This window comes from Hippocampus guttulatus, chromosome 22 (genome assembly GCF_054856545.1).
Source record: "Hippocampus guttulatus isolate MCC_2025c chromosome 22, RoL_Hgut_1.0, whole genome shotgun sequence".
Lineage (NCBI taxonomy): Eukaryota > Metazoa > Chordata > Actinopteri > Syngnathiformes > Syngnathidae > Hippocampus > Hippocampus guttulatus.
The window spans coordinates 7,019,243-7,032,579 of record NC_141282.1 but is presented as its reverse complement, the minus strand read 5'-3'; the positions used below and the strand labels follow the sequence as shown (position 1 = coordinate 7,032,579).

At 51.7% G+C, this 13,337-nt stretch overlaps 1 protein-coding gene across 15 annotated transcripts in view; it reads right to left on the bottom strand.

Moving 5' to 3' along the window:
• Window positions 1-13,337, bottom strand: part of magi2a (membrane associated guanylate kinase, WW and PDZ domain containing 2a) — a 44,304-nt gene that overhangs the window by 21,289 nt on the left and 9,678 nt on the right. The window lies entirely within an intron of this gene.

Sequence of the window (13,337 nt, the reverse complement as noted above, 5' to 3'; positions counted from 1 at the left end):
TTGAAGCTCTCCCTCCCAAAAGCAGTTGTGCACACTCACTGTACGCGCGCCAGCAGATAACCACGCGGCCCCGCAGCTCAGCTTAGCGTTCGCCTATCTAGCGCCCTCGCCGGCGAGAAGCCAAGCCGAGCGACTTATCGCGAGCCCTCAGAGCGCCGCATCCTTCAACGACGGCGACGTCGGGCAAAAAGAAAACCAGACTAAAAGGGAGAAGAATCTAAACCCCTGGTAGAAAATGATGTTTTGCAGACACCAAATCCAATGTTGTGGATGTCGGTTGGGGGGGGGGGGGGGGGGGTCGCAGGCGAGGGTCGTGACAGAGATAATCCGCGGAATATTAACGTCTCGGCGAGTGATACGGCGCAAGTCATTACCAGCCGGATTTGGGCGCACTTGAAAAAGCACAAGTTGCTCTCTTGCCTCAGAAGAACATTCAAAAGGAAAAAAAAAAGAAAAAAAAAAAAGAAATAATCGGGTAGGTGTTGATCAAATGCGCTCAGTGCGCATTCCTCGAGACAAGGCGGCCACGAAGCGGAATGCCCGAGTGCTGCTTGGACACTGACTGGCTGCAACACATTTTCCTGAACATTTGACTTCAAATTCTCCCAAGAGCTGCACATTTACAACCAGAAATGCTGAAACCGGAGTCCTGAAGATTTTCCAAGTCGATTTCGCATCTAAAAAAATTCCGAGAGGTTCAAGAAAAGGATGTTAGCATTCCCCACTCGGAAGCGGACGGTCGACTTTCCAAAGCAGTAAAAATCAAGGTCAATCAGCGTTAGCGTATTTGGCGTTGGTGTTAAATCTCGAGCGGGATTCCGTTGTTTCCAGCCTGAGCGTATCTGAAATCCGAACTCACCGCCTTTATTGCGGCCTTGATTCCAATAAGAGCGTCGCTGCATTTCCTAAGTGGATGTGACATTACATAATCACCAAGATGAAAGCTTGTCTCAATGCAACGGCGAGGAAGGGGAAAAAAAAAAAGGAGGAGTGGAGCGGTGACCTTCGGAAGAATGATGTGGAATAACGTAAGCTGGGCGCGCGGCGCTGTAACGAGCTGCTAATTTAACGACCTTGGTGAGCGTATTGACGGCTAAATTCAATTTCCGCGGCGGAGCCACGCCGCGCGAGGCATTTGAAACAAGGCCTGACATATGAGGCCTGGCGGTCCATGTTTGACTCGTTGGCAAACGCCACGTGGATTTGTTTCGATTTTTGTTCAGACCGAGAAGCACATCTCACCGCGTATGTCGCTGCAAAAAAACAAAAAAAACAAAAAAAAACAAAACATAGAGACGACATCTTTATTTATTGGCGCCACAAGAGCTAATGTTCTATTCAGCTGTCCGAGCCGCTAAGCGCTAACAAGCACTCGACGCGACCAGCAAGAGAACATCCGGAGGTTAACCGCCGCAAACTCCAGATGTCGTCGTCCCCTCTCGCGCTGGCGACGGATTAGCTTAATTCGCTAATGTGACTTTATCCGCCTCCGGGGTCCATTTTTCCCTCTTTCTGTCTTCGCGGTAATTGCGGCTCAGCGGAGCATCAAAAATGGCCCATCAAGACATTGACCGTCCCGTAGCATTCGCGTGACGTCCCCTCAAACAGCCACCTCGACCTGCCCGCTACCTGCTGCCTGATCATGTTTTTTTTTTTAAACCTTGGGAGAGGTCGCCACGGGCCGGCACGACTTTGCTAACAGGCGGCCCGCGGCAACTCCGACTGAGAAGGCGGCCCGGCACCGCCATTAGTGGATCGCGCTCGCCCGCTGACCTGTGAGGATCGTGTCGTCTTGCCGCCGTTATTGCCTCTGGGACTCGGGGACGTCGGGATGGGGAAGGGCGGACGCGTCGTACGTTAATTAGAGCCCAAAGTCCCGTTAGCTGATGACTCGCTTTTGGTCGACCGGACAGAAAAGTAATCATCCGCCGTCTTGATAACGTTTTCGCTCCTACAAAGATGTTAGCGTCTAAATATTTGAACACGAGACACGAGTGCGCTTCTTTTTGGCTTGCTGATGACACTCATTTGGAAGACACGGTTCATCTGCCTCCCAACTCCCTTCAGACAGTAACTAAAGTACGGGGGAGAATTTAAGTCGGAGCTTCTTGCCATCATCTTTTTCCCCATTAAAATTAATGGTATGCGTGACAGCCTCACCCCCCCCCCCCCGCACCACCCAAAAACAACAATCTTGTAATGTGTTTTTAATGAGAAAAATAGCTCTCTGTAATACTCTTTTGTATGCGACCATGAAGTAACAATGAGAAGTATATGGAATGCGAAGAAAATAACATCGAAACCGATTTTTTTTTTTTTTTGCTTCACTTCTAAAGTTATTGTGCCGCTCCCTCTGGTGCGGCAACCTTGGCCACCTGGGGGCACTGGAAGACAGACAGAGACGCAAAGTTTCACAAGTGAGTAAGGTGAGACACGGATGTAGTCTCAGCTCCTCAGTGAGCCGCAGTAATATGAACGGTTCTTTGCAGATGATCAAGAATAGATGACAGTGAGTAGTATCGTATTGTCTGTCCCCACTGCATACACTTTGCTGTGCTTTTTGGTCTACCGTCACACTCTACAGTTCCATTTCGGCAAAAGCTAAAATCTGAAGAGTTAAACGGAATGCTGCAGCGAAAGATGCGGCGGCGGCGGTGGTGATGGTGGGTGGGGGGGGATAAACGAGTGCGAGTCAGATGGTGTTAGGAAGAAGTGGATTCAGTTGTCAAGAGACATAATCGAGGCCAAAGCCGAGTCGGCGCTGAGCGGCGATGAAGCTCGACATGCATTTTCGCAGCAGCACGAAGCGCTTGACATTTGGAAGGACCTTTTCTCTCCCTGGCTGCCCGAAGCCGAATCGGAGCAAGGGTGGGGGGCGGCGGGACTAAACGGTCCCATCCTGGCCGCAATCAGAGCGTGTCGTAAGGATGGAGGAGGACTTTGACCGCTTTTCTCAAAAGTGGATTTGATAACGCCTGGCTTTTGAGCGGGGTTCCGATTGGGACGGACCAGTTCGTTCCAATCCGCGTCGCGTTTCCTATTTTCTTTTCCGTGAGCTCGTTCGGCCGTTGGCGCTTCGCTCCCCCGTTAGGCTGACGGAGGAATGCGGATAGCGGCTCGTGAGAGGTCGATGGCGCTTTTGCGGCGGCTTTTCGCGCAAGGCAACGCAACCGTTTGAGCAAAGTGGTTGGAACTGAGAGCGAGGCGACGGGTAAACATTGCGCTCGTCGCTCCGACGCTAAGGCCAAGCGACGCATTGACATCTATTACGAAGCCCTTGAGTGTTCACTTTTGAACTGACATTTCGGATGGGGTGTCGCAGGAACGCCTTTTGAAGGCGACGACCACCATTTCAAAGCGACATGGGAGGATTATGTTGACGACGTTCGCCGTCAAAGGCTCTCAGAGTTAAGCGGCGACACTAGCCTGGTTAGCTTGCTAGCGCCGCAGACTAAGTGGACCTCGTGTTGCTTGGAACACGTGTCGGCTCTCACTTCGGTGCGATTTGCCACTCATCAAGCGCCCCGACGTTTTTTTTTTTTTTTCTCCGAGTGGCACGTGGAGGCCAACGCTTCGAAAAGACGTCTTGACAGCCCCTTCGGGGGCGTCTCCTCCGACGAGCTCGCTTTCATGTCTGGCATCCAGAGCGGCTCCAACAGCTGATTTGACAGATGACTGTTGGCAGAGCTGCCGGACCTTGGCGAGGACGACGGGTCGCATGTCACGGCGCCGCGTGGCGGCGGCGGGATTGCAGACGCATCGCTGATGAATCACCCGTCACCGCGCAGAGAGGTGAGACGCCACTAGGGGTCACTGTGACCAGCAAGAACACGTCCGCAAATTTGATGGACCGGTCGCTGGATTTGTGGGCTATGCTTCCGTACGTCTCCTCGTTTGGCCTTTTGCCCTTTCTGAAAAAGCTCTCCGTTGGTCTTTTTTTTTCTTTTTTACCCACCAGTGGCTCGGGACCACTGATCTGCAAGACTCCATCGATTATTTCAACCTCAGCTTGCGCCTTCAAGTCGGGTATGTTTTCCACCACAAGGGGATGAAGCAAGCTGGATTTCGAAGGAAATCAAGATTCCGGTTCAACCCGCTCATCGATTTCCCTTCAGATATCCTCCTAAGCATCCCCGAAAAAGAAGACGATGAAGACGTTGCACTTTCCTTACAAGCTCCTCCTTTCGCAGGGCAACTCGTTGAGACCGAACTAACAGCGCGCCTCTACTGCGCAAAGACCCGATTGTTCGCCAATCAATCCGTGTTGTTTACCGGGGTGCGTCAAACGCTAAAAATAACGCTCGTCAGAGCCAGTCGGCGGGATATCGCACGCCGCCGGCGCGCGGCGAAAACGCCACTCGGCGCTAATCAAGTGCCTCGACCGACGGCGTGCAAAAAACGCCCAAAGTTTGATCCAAACGCCGCGTGACACGAAGCAGACGGAGGACAATTTTCACGCCGCGCGCTGCCTTTTATTTGTCTTGAGGCGTCGCATAAACACTCCGCCGGAGGGCCCGAGGGTCCAAACAAAGCCTGGAAATCGTCTGCCATTCAAATGGATGCTTCACTCGAGCATCAGACGAGAGGGAAGCGGAGATATTTCACTGTCAAGTGTAAATAAACAAGCGAAATAAAGAGAGATTGGGATTCCTTGGTGTTTTTTTTTTTTTTTTTTTTTTTTTAAATGCGGTAGCATGTAGAGGCAAAACGATTCATCTGTCCTAACTTGGGGACCAGGGCGAACATTACGAAAAATGTGAAAGCGCGCCCGAGCCTATTTGCTGGCGCTCTTTGTGGCCATTTGATTGGCGGTACATCAGGCGGTCGATCGTGGCTTCGCTTTCATCGCGCCGACGTCTCAATTATTTACAAGTGCGGAAAAGGACGCTTTGCTTTTGTGCCACCGTGCCCCTTGATCATTTCCTTTCAACTAACGAGCAAAATACTCAGTAAGCTGCAGAAACCCAAAAGAGGCCATGAGAGGGAGGGGGGGGGGGGACAATCCGACCTAAGAAAACAAAAAATGTGATTAAGCCACAAAATGTTGGATAGTGCACTGAAAAAAAAATGAAACAAACGAGAAGACTTTGCGGATGATGAAACATTTCAGTTATCATGTGGCGACAAAGTGCTAAAATACATGAAAAGCTAAACTTCGATTCGCTCATCTAGTCCTCATTTCATTACTTTCGTAGCCCCCCCCCCCAAGCACCATTTTCGCAGTGGAGTCGTTAGCAAGCGCGCCTCACATTCTGTTGATCAAGGTTTGAATGTCGATGGGTGGTCCACACCTCGAGCGACTGACATCACGGCCGTCTCCATGGCGATGCAAAATAAACGCAAGCCGCCAATGAAAATTCAGGAGGAGGCGAGGACGAGAGACACACGGAGAAGGGCGAGTCGGAAATCCTCCGGGAGAGGCGTGAAGGAACATAGTGTCAGGAAGCCGCCGCCGCGGAATACTAATGTCGAGCGGCGAGGGAAGGGGGGAGGAAAAGGGGCTGCGATTTTGCCGCCGCATCTGACTTTTGTCAACGGCGGGCTCGGCATCAAGTGAGAAAATCGCCTTTGAGCGCAAATGTCAAACGGAGGCAACGCTGACATTAAAGCCGATTGGGCCCAAGTGTCGGACGGCGGCAAAGGAAAGGACACCACGGGGCCAATGGCTGGGGGGCAGGGGTGGGGGGACTGATGCGATAACCTTTGCACTTTTGTTGACTTTTGACAAAGGACACAACTTTCTCGAACTAGAAAACGGTGAAACCCCGCCGACCACTAATCACAAAATCACTTATTCGACTTGACTACCGCCGACGTATATGCTCGTCAAATACGATTTTGGAAGTCTTTTTTCTGTGCTGATAAATGCGGCAAATTTATCGAGGGGGCCCTCTGAGTTTGTTCCCGGGTCTTCAACTAAGTGAGCGAGAAACACCGCAATTGCTTTCGTTTGCAGGTTTGCCGCCCGGTTTGAGGAGCCGCGCCCGCCTTCCGCACGATGGCCAAACTCGTTTCTTGACTGCGCGCCCACCTTTGCATTTTGCTGAAAATGTCAGCATTCATGAGCGGGGAGTTCAAATAAACCCCCCTATTGTGCGCCTTTCTTCTCCAGCCACTCGGGAATGTCAACAGCGCCGCATTCGCCCCCCCCCCCCCCCCAACCCCCCGCCCGCTCCAAGACGCGCGGACAGAGCGCGACCTCGCAAAGTAAGCTCGGCCAAGAAACTTCAAGCAAACACGCAAAACAAGCATCCCTCTGATACTCTTTCGGCTGTCTGTGCGGTTCGTCAGCATGCAATTTTCATGCGTTTGTGCGCGAGAGTGATGGATGAGGCTACCAGAAAGTTGTTTTGATTGTAATTGTTTTATCTGACTGGGCTGGGGTGCAACGGAGCCACAAAGTGGAGGCTTGGTGATTTATCTCGAAAGCATCAGAACGCGGGTGAGGAATGTGCACAAAAAAAGGCAAAAGCTTTGTCGGATACCGCAAGTAAGACCGCACTCATTGTTTCAAAGATCAGGATTAAGGACGGACGCTGCGACCGGGCCCTTGTAGGATTCCGCTAAAATTTTCTTTCGAAAATCTTGAGCGACGGAGGGGGGCGGAACAAAAAAACCACGAGGATTTAATGATGGCAATTACGCATCGCACTGCGGATTTACGGACCTTGGATTGAAAGATGAAATCTTTTCATGGAAAGAGCAGCATGAAAAAAAACAACAACAAAAAACCCGAAACAGGCTAATCATTCAGGCTCGGTTTCAGCTGGCGTGAGGAATCCCGCGGCGTGTGATCATGTGTATTGCACCAACAGCCTTGACCTATTTGCTTCGTAAAGTCACCCGTCTAAAAATAGGCATCGGACGGGGGTGCGAGTGAGATGACGACGGAGAGTGCGGTGGCGGGGGAATCTTGGAATTGAATCTGCTTTTTTTCCCACCACAAGGCGGATATCGCAAAGGCACATTTCTTGTCCCGCTCCGCGCGTGTTTTTTCCCTGGCTCGGGGGATTGGGGCACTTGTTGTAAATATTGCAGTTACCGAGTATAATTAATTCAGAACCAAGTGGTTTGCCGCCTAAATGGGCTGCCGTAGATAGTGAAGCAAGAACTGAATACCGGAAAGGTGGAGTCTGGTCAAGGACCATTTCGTTCCTAATAATAAGTACAATCTGTTCAGACCAAATGAGTGGGCCGCCTAAATGGGTTGCCGTAGAAACTATAACAGGAAGCAAACGGAAGGACAAACTAATGCACTTAAGGACCAGCTTGCTACCAGTATTTTGGTTGCAAATATTGTGAGTACAATCCATTCAACACAACTAGTGTGCTGCCTAAATGGGCTGCCAAGGAGACCGAAAGAAGTAGCTGCCTAGCAACAGAACAACAGAAGGCCAGCAGAGTCTGATCAAGGATGTTTAAAAGGAAACAAGCTTGCTGGACATTCAAACTATCGAGGCCACACTGAGCTGGTTTGCTACCTAGAAGGGCTGCCATGAAATTTGAAAAAGGGAAGTAAACCAAAGGACATTCAGCTGTGGTGCGCAACCACATTGGACCAACAAGTGCATAAATCTTGCAATTTTGTCAGTACAAATAATTAAAGTACAAATACTTCAAACCCAACTTGTCGGCCGCCCAAGTGCGCCGCGGCGAAACTTGAAGCAAATACAGAAGGACAACGACACTTTCAAAAATGACTCCATCGACCTAGCGATGCGGTTTAAACATCTCGTGCTAATTTAACATTTTCCTTTTCAACGCATCCTTAAGGAGATGGATCACGCCTATCGAGTCCCTCTGCAGCGGTGGTTCTTTCCCTTTGAGGCTTCGTGTCTTTCGACCCAATCTCATCCTCTTAATTTGCCGGCTGCAGCCCTTTCCTTCCACTACAGGGAGATCGGCGATTAGAGGAAATAAAATGGCCAAAGCCCGAGAACAGGAATGAACCAGGATGAGTCATCCCGCGAGCCGGAGCAGAGTAGACGAAGCGTGAGGCCGCGGCGCGTAATGGCCAATCATTTCGGGGAAGAATCAGGCCCGCTTAAGCGAGTCTACCTGAGCGCCGGCATGAGCTGTCCAGCTCTCTTGTTAGCATCAATAATAAATGCGCCCGGCGGTTAAACACAATGTTACACCGTACACAACACGCCCTTCGGTACAGGCGCGCTTACGCCGCACTCTGCCCGCTACCCGACGCCGCAGGCTAACCGTGAACTCTTCGGGATCACAAGTCGTACCTTAAATTGCGACGTTGATGGACGTCGGGAGCTACGCTCTGCTCATTTCGCATAAATGACTGTTTAGCACGTTCAAAAAACAAAGCCCGACAGCAAATGCAGCTCTCCTTGCCCACAGGCGAGGGCATTACGGCAGTCCAAAAACGGTGTCAACTGAGGAAACAATATTGCTCGTCAACCGCGGCGTTCTTTAACCAAGGTTCCGCAGTACTTTAGTTGGTCATTATTCTCATAATGAATAAAAACTTTGAGAGGTGTTGTGCAAGGACACCGCACTTCCTTCCGCCAAGCACATCCAAACCACTTTGAAAGGCTTTCAGGTGCGGCAAAGCCACACGGCTTGCCGGGGGCTGGGGAAGGGGGGGGGGGGGGGGAGGGGTGCGGAATAGCCTCCAGGCACTTATTGATGATTTTAAAGCCTCGAGGTTCAAAACAAAATTGTCGCCGCCGCACAAATAGTGACGAGCAGCCACTTTGCTGAATGAGACCAGCAGGTATGGCCGTCGCTTCCGTTGGAGGATGCGTCGGCGATCCACCAGGAGAGGTGCTAACCATAATCCCATTCATCAGGATAATTGGCCCATGATTGGCTCTCTGTCAAGGCACCGCAGATGCTACGAAGTGACTGGCGGGAATTACGTTATGCCACAAAAATGCACACAATGAAATCAGTCACAACTGGTTTGCTGCCTAAAGGGGCTGCGATGCAAATTGAAAAGAAGCCATTTTTTTTTTTCTCGCCGTCAAAACATTTATTTTAAAATATGCATTTTCTTTCCGTTCAAATCACAACAGCCGGCAATTGCACTCCTGCTACTGTAGCGTACGTCGTCGTCGTCGTCTTGGAAGATGCGATGAAAGTTTAATCGGGCCCACGGTGGCAGCGCAACCCGGCGAAGCCGCCAGATATGCAGGCGGGATATTATAGATGACAAAACGCACGGAGAGGTTAAGAGTTACGCAACAGATCGCACTGACGACAAATGGCCCGCGTGTCATAATGACCCCCCGCCCCCCTCCCAAGTAGCGCTGATGACTAGCTTATTGCTACATGCTAACTGACACCGTGATAGCGTCACACGCCACCAGCTGCCGCGCATCAAATCGGTCGAACCTCTGATGGAATATTTCATTAGCGGCTCGGTCAAACACACTCGCGGCTCTGACGGCGGCGTCGGCGCGAGCCAAACTCCTTCGAGAAGTAGAGCGCAGCGCATACAAAGATTTCAATCTCACAAGATAAATAATTGCTTGGATATTCCGCGGCTCGGGTGGAGCAAATCAGGCCAAGGCGGCGAGGAGGTTTTTTTTTGGGGGGGGGGGGGGTTAGGACGTTTCAACCGTTCTCAACACTGCGCAAGAGGGTGCCGACAATGAGCACACGTCCATCAGACCCGACTACTTTGCTGCCTAAGTGCGCTGCGGTTGACCCCCGAAAAAGGAGATTCAACTGGTTTACCGCCTAAACGGGCTGCTGTCGAAATCTAAAAAGGAAGTCACCAGGAAAATGGTGACGTTGACTCCGGCCCAACGGGTTTGGCGCATAAATGGGCTGCCGTGCCAATTGAAACAAGTGGTAATTAAAAAAAAGTAAGAAATCAGTTGGCCTTTTTTTGTAAATTAATCCGATCACAGTTTATTCAGACTTTTTTTTGGGGGGGGGGGGGTTGAAAAGTCTTTGTGAACCGCTTGCCGTCGAGTTGAGACAATTCCTCATGGGACTTTGGTAATTAACATCACGAATGTTGCTAAGCCGATTGGACTGTGACAACGAGGCTGCCTCCAAGGAACGGAGCCCGGGGGGGCTCTTTTTCTTTCTTGGATAGCCTCGCGGCCCCTTTGCGGTGCCCTCGCTGAAACTGTGTCATTCCGCAGCCGACTGAACCACCAAGAAGAGCCGCGTGGGAGGCGGCGACTCTGGACGCATGATTTCATTGGGCGCGCTTCTGAAAGATTTCTGCCATAAATCAGAAGGAGCACTTGAAATTCACCTGCTACGCTACGTTAGCACGCTCTGGTGTCACCTCGCAGTGAAATGCGATGCGAACGGATCTTTTTTTTTTTTTTTTTTTGTGTGTGTGTGCGTGGATGAGAACAACCAGAAAAGCAGTTTCACTTTAGACAAAATGGATGAATGGACGCTAAACGCGCAAGGCTTCCTCCAATTATTTGTGAGATATGGGTCAGAAATACAATTAAGGTGTTTACATGACAGCTCGTGTAATTACTATGCTCCTATGACTAATTCGAGCCCGATTAATGGAGAGCATATAAATATCGAAGAATTTTGCGTGCGCGCGAACACTTCAGAGGGAGGGACTGTTGACCAGAATAAAAACGCCCCTTTGGGTAAAAGAGTGCAGTCTCCGGCCATGAATATTAAAGGCGTCGCGAGTCTGGTCCTCCGAAGCTGCTCTGCGGACCAAATCAAGCATCTCTCTTTGTCCTCAGCACGTATACGAGCCGCCGCTTGGGGCGGACCTGTTGGAAAAACACCTGGGAGTTGCCGTGTTATCTCTCGGTGGATTAAAGCAGCCACGGGGGGGGAACATCGCGACCGGGCTTGAGTCCAGAACGCCGAGTCATTTGGCGTCCTCCGACGCTTCTCACATCTAATCTGGTGCCATGAAATAATCGGCACGGGCTCACCGTTCCGCTTACTCGTTCGGAGATATGGCCGCCACTTGGTCGGAAACTAGACGGGAAGTGCGGACCGGCGCCCTCCATCTAAAATGGAGGGGGGTGGGGAGGGGGGGGGGGGGGACAAAGTCCAAAATCGAATGAGATTTTGCAACAGGCGGCAACAATAGCCGCTGATACCGACGGCCATCTCGTCGCGGAAACGGACCACGAGGCACCTCACAGTGACCGAAGTGCTTTGGTAACTACGAGTCTTTCACGTCAAGGAGCCGAGCTTTCTCGCCATTAACGCGGCTACCTCAAAACGGACGCATTGTTGGAAAATGTCTTTCTATCGCACGCCAGCGGAACGGAAAAGCGGGAACAGAGGAACCGAGATCCATTAGGATCCATCCCACCGCGCGGCTGAATAACGGACGAAATGAATGCTCGGGGTAGGCCGGGAGTGCACGCGCGGCGTCGGAAATGAAATGACGTTCTGAAACGGCGTCAGGTTATCTTTGCTCGTGATACAGAAGGACCGCAGTGAAGAGGCCAGACGTCTGGCTGCTGACTTCTGATTGGTGGAATCCTAACCCGATGCTCACATCCGAAGCGTTTGACGACGGCGGGCTAACGGACGCTTCGTCAAAGGTCAGCAACCCAACGCAAATGTTCGGTGTCTTCGGGGATGTTGCCCTTATTTACTTTCTGCTAGGCCCAATTCGGTGTGAAGACACTGGAACGACAGGTAAAAAGAAGGTTTGGGGGTGGGGGTTGTGGGGGGGGGGGATATGGAGGAGTATGCGGGGAAGAAGTGGGGGAGGAAAAAAAAAAAAAAAGGCGCGAGTTTTAGCAGCCGAGCCTTTGACGCAGGCGGGGAGAGGAAAGGGTTGCCATGGAAACCGGTGCCGTGCCTCCAATGAGCGAGAGAAGAGAAAGGGGACAGATTAAATGCATGACAGAAATTGAGCTTTTGATTAAAGGCGCCTTTGTGATCCCCATCACCCTTTGTTGCGACCAGAAATATCACTCGGACGCACCTCGGACTTGGCCGGCTCGGGTTCGAGCGTCGCTCTATGAAGGAGGGGGGGGGGGGGGGGGGCGTTAGCTGCTCGTCTTTTTATGACCTCGCTAATGACTTGATTAGACAGCTGGCGCTCCAAAACAAACAAAGAGGGAGGGTGGGCCAAAAAAAGACAAACTGTTGCCAGACTGTGGGGGGGGGGGGGGGGGCGGCGAAAAAGCCACAGCCCGCATTTCGCACTTTGCGCCGCAACACTCGACGATGAGCACACCAGTAACGGGGCGTGCGGAACAGACGCTCCATCTCATTAGGAAAGAGCCTTGGTGCGGCACAAGCCGTGAATCCCCCCCCCCCCCCCCCCCGGCACTCAATACAAACCCTCAACTCACTCGCATTCTAACCTGTAAGACGCGAAGGATCAAAGTCTTGGGACGTCGCCCCCAAATGGTTCATGAAGATGACACCATAAGCCCCCCCCCCCCCCTTTTGGGCTTTGGCGCACTCGCGCAATTCGCCGACGTCAACTTCCGCCTATCGCTCCGCATGAGCCCCAACGCGGATTCCCGGACGACGGGCCCGCCGATTTCACCGCGGCGGGGGCTATTAACGCTCTGACCTTGGATTTCAACCGGGTAATTTGTCGTAAGCGCCGCCCCCCCCCCTCCCTCTCCCCCGCCGGCCTCTCACTCTGTCCAAGTTGCTCCATTAGTATGTGAAGCGGCGTCTCTTTTACCTGTCAGCCAACTCCGCCCCCCCCCCTTCCAAAATAAACGTCTCTACTTTCCACTCAACGGCTCACGTCCAAATTGCGGCGATGAGCGCCGCGCAAACGTTGTCTTATAAACTCTCTTTCAAGTCTCAAGGATTATCTCGCGCATCTCACCGACGGGCGCTTGGAGAGAAGCGCGGTCTGATGTTCTCTTTTCATCGCAACGGCGAGAAAAATCAAGTCGCCGCGGAAAGACGCAAAACCTCGCTGACGGACGATTTTGCTCGGAGAAAAACGTTTTGGCAGCGCTTTTTTTGCAATAAGCCGCACACTTGGCAATAGATCTGATTTCCCGGTTTGCTTGCATGTTATTAATCTCCAATAGCAAAACATTCAGGCAACACGCAAAGGATTGGGGGGTGGAGGGGGGGGGGGGTTAAATCTAAAATCCCCTATTTTCGAATCCGCTTTTCATCCCCCCCCCCCCCCCCCCCCCCCCCCCCCCCCCCCCCAGGGCTGTTACGATGAGACAAAGAGTGACAACAAAGTATCCGAGGATAGCAATCGATCTGATGCGGGACGTTTGGATGCCGGAAGACTGAAAGTTCAGTCCGCTGGCTTTTTTCATCACTTGGACCCACGGACACCTGGTGGCAGGTTTCAAATACATTCGAAGGCCCGAACATGAAAAAAGGGGCCGAATGGACGCCAAATCGCCCGCAAAAGCTTCAAAGTCTTGAGC